Source organism: Acyrthosiphon pisum, chromosome A3 (genome assembly GCF_005508785.2).
Source record: "Acyrthosiphon pisum isolate AL4f chromosome A3, pea_aphid_22Mar2018_4r6ur, whole genome shotgun sequence".
NCBI lineage: Eukaryota > Metazoa > Arthropoda > Insecta > Hemiptera > Aphididae > Acyrthosiphon > Acyrthosiphon pisum.
In genome coordinates this window covers 24,558,199-24,566,504 of record NC_042496.1, presented here as the reverse complement: position 1 = coordinate 24,566,504, position 8,306 = coordinate 24,558,199, and the positions used below count along the sequence as shown (strand labels likewise).

Sequence of the window (8,306 nt, the reverse complement as noted above, 5' to 3'; positions counted from 1 at the left end):
AAGAAAGTTGAGTGTTCCATTGGCTGGTTATTGTGCAATGTTCTAATTGCATTTAATAACCTTGCCACGGGTATGCGTGTGTTATTACGGTCTGTCATTCTGGTTTGTAAAAAAAATTAAGCTCATAATTTATAAAGACATATGAGATCAAAATATCTTTAATTTTGGTCACAACAGTGAACAGACCACGCGTTTGGACCATGAGAATATAATGTACAATAATATAAAACTTGAGCAATATAATATAATATAATAGTTCTATCGCATAAACAAAAAACTGAAAAATTCAATACGGCAAGTCTGTCGTATAGTTAATGTGTAATTTTGCAGTCATCGCGTTATGATATATTATGTTATTAAACAATGGTATATTGGTATACTAATGGTGCCTACTCATTAGTCGTTATTACAGAACCACACGCGCTAAGTATGAATTGATTCGTTAAGAAACACTGCAAGTATATAAATTCAAAAACTCGAATGTGGCTATGTATATGCGTTAACTTTTACACTGAGTACTTTGTATAATCAAAACTTAAAAGCAGTAATCGTTACGAGACAATAGAAATTAGTCTTATCAAGAGGGAATATTTTTTTTTTTTTTTTAGAAATATCCAAGGTCATCCAAGGCTAGGTTTTTGGTGCACTTTGCATTGTTTTCCGAACCTATTACCAAGCTATGCGATGCTTGTTTAATAACATACTCGTTTCATGTATTTTTGAATCGGAATAGGGAGTTTTAACTTAGCATTTTTTGACAATATAAATTTCTGGGTCATTACTCATTTTTGAGGTTTTTAAATCCAAAATTTGTAACACGAATTTTATATACATTTAACAAACTAAAACTGACTATTTTCAGTTAAATAAAAATATAATCTAAACCTAAAAAAAAATGTATGGAAATAATTGTATTTCCAGATTAAAGAAGTCTCAAACGATCAGTTTTATCAGTAAAACTTTGTTACAATTCTTTTAAAATGTATTGAACCAAAAAAATGTATTATATCTTTAATTTATCATTTTAACCAAATTTATATTATAATTTACCTAGGTATATCAAAGTTATTAAAAATTTTAAAAATGTGGTGCATTTTGAAGGTATAGGTAAATGTATAATAGCATTTTTCGGCATTTTCTATGGCATTGAAATAATGAAATCCCAGCCCAAGTCATAATATTATAGTCTTATACCTACGTCTTATTCTATTCATTCTCGTTTATTCTGGTTGTATTGTATATACTCTATTTAAGTTTACCCACTTTTTTTTTTATTGCACACTCGAAGTACGGTGAAAACGTTGTGACAATACAATTCACTTCTACAGTCTCACGTCATGAAACACCAGGGTGTATACGTAAAGTGAACTACTTTATTGTCACAACGTTTTCACTATACTTCGCATGCGTGAAAAATAAGGTGGAATAGAGTAGACGTATATTGTAGGTACGGTTCTATTTTATGTGGTAACGAGCTACAACAATAATTAAAAACACACATAAATATCATTACGTAAAATTGTATATTTTAATTGTATATAACCTCTTGCTGTACAAAAGAGTAACCTCCTAAAAGTTCATTGCTAACTTTTAATTTATTTATATTATAGTCTTTATGCAAAATATACACCCGTATTTAATTGACTGGGCCTCAGATTAAAATAAGTGCACAACAGATCCATATAATATAGTTGAACATCGAAGGAAGACCCTCCTTGAAATTTTAAACTCCCCTCCCTAAATTAAATTGTATGTACATCCGTCGCTGGTGCAAATATAAATCGGGGAGTGGCTACTTTATAAACATTGATTACTCAATATAGCGTTATTGCTAGCCGCCCCTCCCCCTAAAAAAAATTCAACTAAATGTCCTCCTATTTATATACAAATGCACGCCGTGCATTAAACACAATGTTGAAATATCATACCTATACGCGTTTTACGTCCAAAACATATATAGGTACATATTCTGTGTTATTGAAATATTTTTTCCGACAAAATCACTCGAGTCGGAAATATATCGTATAGGTAACGTTGAGGTTTTCGAACAATATTATTATAGGTGCTCACTTATATATATTAACAATTATAATAACCACCACACGTTGTTTTTATGCGTGGAAAGTGCAACGAACCAGTTATAATATTGTATTGTATATTATTATCAGTCCAAGCGGTCGTTAAATGTCAAAAATTACGTGTACATTATTTAGAAAACGCACAGGTTTTGCAAATGGGCGTAAGTCTACTTACGTCCATGTGCGGCTCGTGTAAATATTATGATACTTGTCGCCGAATATTCTGCAAAAATTTCAAACCTGTCATAACGAGGCATCCTATATAATTACGGTTTCAGAAACATATACACATTATAATATACCGCGGCTACTTGTCATAAACAAACGTGTTGAGTATACCGTATATGAATGTCTGATACCTACCACGGTATACCACGATTTGAAATTATTAAAAATTCACCATCGGGTAGATATAGACTCGAGAAAAAAATAACAACACTGTTTACATAATAGAAGTATAGGTATAATATGTAAATATCGTCGAATAATATTATTTTGAAAAGTAATAAATTCCATGATCGTATCTTAACGTTTTTTTTTTAAGGATTTACGTCGCTACAATATTCGAAAGTATCGTTTTTGTCAAAGAAGACAGGAAATTTGCGTAAACGATTTGCGTTTCCATATAGTTTTCTTCAATTGACCTTTATAAATTTATTCAAAAGACGGTATTATGTGACCAAGCTGTCGTTATTTAATAATATATATTCTATAATACACTTATGGATTTTTTCCGAGTAACTAGAATCTACACGAGTACATGACTTAACTATTATACATGTAAGCTATAAGCCTACCTAATTAATACCAATTGGCTATTATATTATTATAACAATATTCCTAAATGTATCCTATTACCCTAACTATTTAAAAATGCACAAAATATTATTTATATTTTATTAAAATGAATTCGATAAATGTTATCCAATAATCGACATTATTCATTTTCGCCCATGTTTTGTGTTGAATGATGGCAAAGTTTCACCTTGCTAATTACTTCAAGCAGTTCCAACTGCAACAGCCAAAAAGTCATAAACAAGAAAATAATCGTTTTTACGCCGTTTTCTCTTATTGTAATCGTAACACATAAAATGTATAACCACGGGACTACTCAGAAGTATTATTATAAAAAAAATAGTTACAAATGTATGTTTCAGTCTGTGATATTATATTTAATTGACTTTAGTACATCTTATAAAGCTTAAAGAGAAAATTGAGATCTTTATATAAATTGTAAATAACTTTTTTTTTATTATTATTATATGATGTATCTACGCCACCGTATCGTAATTTAATGGTATTTTCTGTTACATTTAAAAAAATAATATTTCTTAAATATTTTTCGACAAATGAAAGTCTAGTACCTACTACCTAACAGTTATTATAAATTAAATTCAATATAGTCCGATACTCCGATTGACACACATATGTATTGACTATAAATCAGATTACAGATGGTGTACAAGTAAATTTAAATTATGTGCATACAAATACACTCGTCACTCGGACACAAATATTGATATTATAATTATTATTATAATAGTATTGTTTTAATAAATTTCATTGATTTAACGCAATACAGATGAACAGAAAACTATACGTAGGTATAAAGCATATCATTGTGCGATGAATAATATTATACTAATATAGTAAAATACCGCAATATTATAATATGTATTAATGTATTATACTTTGACATTCAGAATATTATAGTTCGTGTATTATTTTATATTTTTTTACCTAATTTACGCTATGAATACTATCACAGAGATCAAATTAAATTCCTCACTCTAATTTATGATTAGAAAATGAAATTAAGTAGATACTGCGTAATAGTTTTTTGTGAAAAATACTTTTAAAATGTATATATAGAAATTAACAAAATTAATGGATATATTTCAAACTGTATTGAAAATGTTCAAATGTTATAAAAACAAATTATCATCAGTTGGCAACTATTATTGTTATAAATACTTGTATTTACAAATTTCCCATCTTATACTATACAATTGTATTGTTTTTATTGTTAAAAATTACCATACAATAAATAGATTGTATATATATATATATATATTATCTATACATATTATAATATGTAGGTAGGTAGGTAGGTACGTAGGTACCTACTATAATATTTAAATTATATGAAAATAATATATTATATTGGTTGGTTGGTATTTGTATGCATTTATTGTCTAAAAAGTAAAAACATCTAAATAACATTTGACGGCGCTAGTCAACAATACTTAAATAATTTCTATATATTATGAAAACGAAATTTAATTTCAATGAATTATATACAATTAAGTAGGTACTATTATGGCAATTTTAAATAATTATTGTAATCATCATACGGTTGCCTATATATTGTGTAGCTTAACGTGGTCTATATAGTTAACAACTTTTTGTTATCAACTTTTTAAACTAAACAATTTAACTAACAACTACCTAGTTTTTTCATTTAGTTGCACCATATTAATTGTCAATATGGATCATTGCTCATTAAAAAAATAATTAATCCAACCATTCTGTCAAACGAGTTATGTCTATTTTACTGTATGAACAGGTGACTAAAAATGTAGCACACCTATTATTTTTATTGAACTTCTCAAACTATTTCATCTTTGAACATTTCGGCACCGCTGATTGACCATACAATTTTTTTCAAATAAACAATCACAATTTTATGTACAGTAGTCAGTAGTGTTTGTATGACGTAGATACTCTGTGTCAGTGATTAGTGATTATTAAATCATATATAGTATATCTATATATAAAATTAGATACATTTTGCATTATTTTAATAACTGTATTGTTTTATTTGTTTGAAAATAATAATGGTCAAAAGCATATTTGATCATTTTAATATGAATTTCTAACAGATCGTTAAAAACCATAAAAGAACAATTCAACAATATAATTTCGAAATAAAATTTAAATTCTCATTTGTTTAGAATCAAATATTTTAAAGCTTTTGACTGACAATTATTCAAATACAACTACATACATAATTGTATGTATTTTATTGCAGGAACTTACAATGCCTGCTTTTATTTTTTTATTTATTTATCTTAAACACGTTTTTTATAATACTATAAGTATATTATGATACAATTTTGCAAAAATAAACAAAATTAACATCACCAAATGAGTGTATTATTAATTATTATAGTGTAAAATGTAAATAATAGGTACACAATTTCTTCAATTAATTATTTTCAGTTAGGTATACCAATGTATATTTTGTATAATTAAAATTAAAATAATATAAATAAATATAAATAATATAAATAATAATGAAATGTAGGTAAGTAGTTAACAAATTAAATATTTACTAGGTGATAATATTATATTATAACACTATTATATAATATGTAATACATAATATAAAAATATAATGATGATAATGTATTTATCTAACAAACATATTATTTAGTAAATACCAAAGAATATATATAGAAAAAAAAATATGAAGAAGGTATGAACCACAAAACTCCAGAATCCGATCCTTATGATACGTACGCACTACCGCAGCAGTGTGTGGTAGTTTTTACTGTAAACGTTCCGGTACGATATTTTACCGTCCGGTAACTGATATCGTTACCGGATCAGTGTGCAAGCTACGTCGGTAAAAATTAACGCACAATTAAAATATTGTTTACCGAATCGGTACCGTACCGTTTACCGAGGCAGTGTGTGGGGACCTTAAAAGACGGCGGCGGCGGCGCTTCGATTGAACCTCACTATCACCCCTATTCGTGACGATTGTATAAAATTACTATCGACCTGAAAATGGGGGGGGGGACGCGCTAAAGATGTTAACACATCAAAAATGAACAAAAAACACACATCATTGTAAAATCAATACCTACATTCATCGTTCCACTCAGAATCTAAAATTAGTGGTAAATAATAAATAGGTATGATTGATAAATAAACTATAGTTTCACTAAGTTACTAGCTATTAGATTTAGTAAAAAATAATAACAAACTTTTGTATAAATAAAAAAACACAAATTTAAACAAAAGTTATTCTATTGTTTAAACTTTAAAGCTTTATTACAATATTTTATAATATAATTTTATCATTTGAAAAATAAAATAATCATGAGATCAACTATTTTATACAATGAATACAAATTGGCTTTTGACAGCTGAATATATGATTTCAATATTACAATAATTCGCTACTAAACACCAGGTTAGGTTTTTAATATTTATGTAAGCTTATAAAGAAAAAGATATATAATAAGAATAATGTTTGTTTTCATAACTAAAAATAAATTTGAAACTGTAACTTAAATCTAAATAAATGTTTTTAAAATACAATACAATAGAATTCAATGATCTTTGTATTAACATATAAATAAAATAGATTTAAATATGTAAAACTATTGAACACATTTAAAATACAACATTCGCATGTTGTTTACAAAAAAAAAAAAATCGCACAGCAGAAATCAGTACCTACTAGGTGACGAGGACGAGAAGTCTCTTCTTAGTTTGTGGCAGTGATAAGTTGTCTCACTCAAATATGTCTAAAAAATAAATTACAACAAAATTGAACTAAACACATATTTGACTAAATTTGAAACAAAAAATATACCAATTAACACAATAATAGTTTTAAATTAATTCAAAAAACGAATTTAATTAAAAAAAAATTAAATAAGGAACCCAAAATTGACCACATGAAAATAATATAATTAATATATTGAAAACATATATATATTTATATATAAAGAGGAAATGGAATATACCGTTTACTTAATAAAAATTATTTTTGAATTTTAATTTGGATAATTATTTAAATTTAGAGAAAAAAAACCAAGAAACAAAAGCAGGTAAGTGGATTTCGCTCTGCTGTACAGTAGATTACAAGTGGGTCATTGTATAATGGTTGTATTAGACTTGAATTCAATGATATAATATCATTGTATAAGAAAAACGATTCTGAGCGAAGACGGTTTGTCAGTCTGGATATTTTATATTTTGTTATTATTTATTTTATCATGTAAGTTGAATTAATATTAAAATATTATAATTTTTTATTCGTTTCTATGGTGATAAACAAAGCGTTAGAAATTAAAATCCCATTTTTAGCGTTTTTTTCGTAATTTTCCGGTGGTTTTTCCCGTGGCATTAAATAACTACCTATTGAGAAAATTTAAAAATGACCTCTCTAAAGTACCATCTTGATCCAATTTGCTAAAAGATAAGGTACTATATGTTGAAATCGAAACACTCCTTCTGGAAGAAATTTTGTATACAGGATATAAAAATAAAAAAAAAATAAATAAACACCATTGTAGGTTTCTCGCTCCGCTCAGAATCTAAAATATAATTATGTATAGCAATATTTATTTAAAAATCCAATGTTATATATATAATTTTTTGGACCTCATAATTATCTATATAACTCCAGCTTTAAAATACAAGGCTCATTATTTTGTACTAGGTAATGTTTATAAAATAACTAATAATGATAAAGAAAATAAATCAAAATGCAGTATCCGCATAATCTCATGACTATATAGTATTATGAATAAAAAAAAAGATGGATGTCGCTCTGCTGTACAGTAGGTTACAAGTGGGTCACTGTATAATGGATAGTATTAAATTTGAATTCAATGATATAATATCATTGTATAAGAAAAACGATTCTGAGCGGTGACGGTATGTCAGTCAAGGTACCTATAGGCTATAAGACATATTATATACTTGTATCTATGGTATTAAAAAAAAAAATTGACCTATAATAGGTACCTATAATAAATTTCAAATTAATCATATCACAATATCCATTAGGTACAACAAATCGTGATACTATCATAGATATAATATAATAGTATATTTTAGAAGTTTCAAGTACCCACGAATAATATTATACAATCACAACAAAATAACTAAAATAGTTATTCTAGGCTTTTTAATATGTAATTTCGTTCAAATTTGAACTTAAAATGAGTATAAAAATAAACTGTGCGTATGAATTTTTTAGATTTTTTGGTAACAGAATTAATTACTTACGTGGAATCTTGTTTTAAATTTTTAATTCTTCAGATATAAAAATTGAACATTTTATAAATTTTTAAGTACAAAATAATTATTCAAATTAAAATTTGATAAATTTTGTCAAAATTTGATCTTTAAATGCTTATAAAAAAAAAAATTGTGCCTATGTATTTTTAATATTTTTCTAACTGATATTGTAACAATATATCAGGG

At 26.5% G+C, this 8,306-nt stretch overlaps 1 long non-coding RNA gene across 1 annotated transcript in view; it reads right to left on the bottom strand.

Moving 5' to 3' along the window:
- Window positions 1-6,494: 6,494 nt before the first annotated feature.
- The window catches only part of LOC107882992, a 3,673-nt gene continuing 1,861 nt past the window's right edge, over window positions 6,495-8,306 (bottom strand). Inside the window, exon 2 of the long non-coding RNA XR_001679027.2 lies at window positions 6,495-6,616. This is a non-coding gene — a long non-coding RNA (uncharacterized LOC107882992). The remainder of the gene's footprint in view (window positions 6,617-8,306) is intronic.